Source organism: Eumetopias jubatus, unplaced genomic scaffold, assembly GCF_037043125.1.
Source record: "Eumetopias jubatus isolate StellerSeaLion01/CBP00866 unplaced genomic scaffold, mEumJub1_p1.0 scaffold_7, whole genome shotgun sequence".
In the NCBI taxonomy this organism is placed as follows: Eukaryota; Metazoa; Chordata; class Mammalia; order Carnivora; family Otariidae; genus Eumetopias; species Eumetopias jubatus.
The window spans coordinates 37664778-37667142 of NW_028274813.1; the positions used below are offsets into that span (position 1 = coordinate 37664778).

The window sequence follows — 2365 nt, forward strand, 5'->3', positions numbered from 1 at the left end:
TTATTTATTTTTGCTCAAAATATAAAAATTTCTACCTGTGACCCTAATATAGTATTTAAAACCCCATATTTTCAATGTTAGGTACTATTCTAATATTCCTACTCATTCATTGCCAGGTAATTTTCTTCTTATACGAAGAACTTGTTTTCTTTTTATGTCTCTTGAAAGTTCTGTCTCTACCACTCCTACTTCTTTTTTTCCCCCAAGAGTTCACCTTTTTATTGAACAGGTTACAGAAGAAGTGTGGTCAAAAGGACCAAAGCCCATGTCATCGTCAGATTTCTCAGATTCTTCTTTCTTCGCTTCTACCTCCTCAGCTGGGGCAGCAATGGTGGAGGAAATAGGACCTCCTGCTGGTGCAGCACCAGCTACCCAGGCAGATCCACCAGCCCCAATATTGCAGATGAGGTTCCTGATGTTGACATCGGTTGACATTGGCCAGGGACTTCTCAGACAAGCTCAGCCAGAAAGGGTCAACATTTACACCAGGTGATTTAATGAAGGCATTCATCTTATCTTCCCTGACCTGCATCACCTCAGCATCATGCGCGATGATGGTCAAGTAGATGCAGGTGAGCACTGAGATGGAGGCCATTGTACAGGCAGGTGCTGGGCTGGTGCTGCTGGCACTGGATGCTGGTATAGGATGAAGTGAGGGCCTCACCCTATCATGGCCTTAGCTTCCTTAGAAGGACCAAGTACCTTAGCAGCAGCTGAGAGAAGTCTGTCTCCATTTTAAAAGTTGACTTCCTTAATTCTCTAAGTTATTTATTTGTCTTTGTACCATTTTTTTTTAATTATCCTCAATGACATTAGTTTCAACTTTCTTTATTCTGTTATTGTATAGCTATATCACAATACAGGACAAAAGTACTTATTTTAATTTTTTCTTTCTACAGAATTCTGAATTATTCAGATAGCTCTTATGTTACAAAGCTAGTTCTATTATGTTTCATGTATTCTTAAAACATAGTCGGAAGGTTCCAAGTCTTATACAAATTTAGATCACCTAGTGCTTAACAGAGAGCCTTCTAACTCTCAGGTCTGTCTCTACATAGGGTATGCAGGGAAGCATACTATATCCATAATAATCAGAAATAGGTATATATGATAATCAGAAATTTATACTGAATCTAGCAGATTAGAACTGTTTATTTTCTTGAACATTTAAAAAGCCTCATTATAAGCAAGACTACCACTCCTGACGTTGTTTTCATCATCTAACTCTTGAACTAGTTAATAATTCTTCCAGAAGTGAGCTTTTTGCTGCTGCTGCTGCTAATTTCTTGGGACTACTGAAAAAGTGTTGAACAAAGAAGCAAGTATTTTAGGAAGGAAAAGAATGTTAAGTGAAAGAGTGACTATAAAACTATGGAAAGGATAAGGAAATTTGAGTCACAGTCATACACCAGAGTACAAGATTGATCTTCTTGCCGAACTAATGCTCTGTACATCTTGTGCAATTACAGTTCTTTCATATAAATAGGATCATTTTTGGTATATGCCAAGAAGGATGCTAATCTACGCTTTTTCTTATAATGGTGTATTTTCTCTTAAAAGACAAATACAAAATTACTTATCTTCATTTTTCATGCATCATCACACAAATATAGGCACTCTGGTTTTAATTAGTAATTCATATAAAATACAAGTTGAGCCTAAAGAATCTCAGTGTAGCTGATTTGTCATTTATGATGTAAACTCCAAAAGCCACCCATGACTTCTCCTGATGGATTTTACCACAGTTTTGGGAGAATAGAGCATTCATCTGCTCTAATTAAAGATTTTATACTCAGCCTTTTTCCACACAGCAAATATTTAAAATTTCAAATAGCCACAAAATGTAAAGTTTGGTTAGATAAGTCTCCTTCCTTTTAAATAAATCAGTGAGGAAAAAAATATACCTAAATGAATATTACATAGCAAATAAAAAATATGTAAATTTGGAAAATGCATTAATGGCACTGCTTGTATAATTGACATAAAGGCAAAGTATACAGGACAGTATATAGTTTTTGAAGTCACACATATCTGATTCAAACTCCAGGTGTCTCATTTTCTAGATGTGTGATCTCATGCAACTTATTTAGTCTCTGCTTCATTCTCCTTGTCTCTAAAATGGGGACGATAATATCTATTTTTTTTCACATTGTAAATAAGAACACGAATATGAAATACTTAGCTTAGTGCCTGACATATATCATTTTATCATTATCATTAGTGTTGAATATGGTTTCTCTCCAATTCAACTTCTATTGTAAGGTCTAGCCAGAGCATTTAGGGAAGTAGACAAACAAAAACACTCAAATTGGAAAGGAAGAAGTAAAATGATTTTTGTTCACAGACGACATAATTTTATATATAG

At 35.2% G+C, this 2365-nt stretch overlaps 1 pseudogene; it reads right to left on the reverse strand.

The window, feature by feature from the left end:
• Nucleotides 1-210: 210 nt before the first annotated feature.
• Nucleotides 211-595, reverse strand: LOC114218061 (large ribosomal subunit protein P1 pseudogene; annotated as a pseudogene).
• Between the last annotated feature and the right edge of the window lie 1770 nt (nucleotides 596-2365).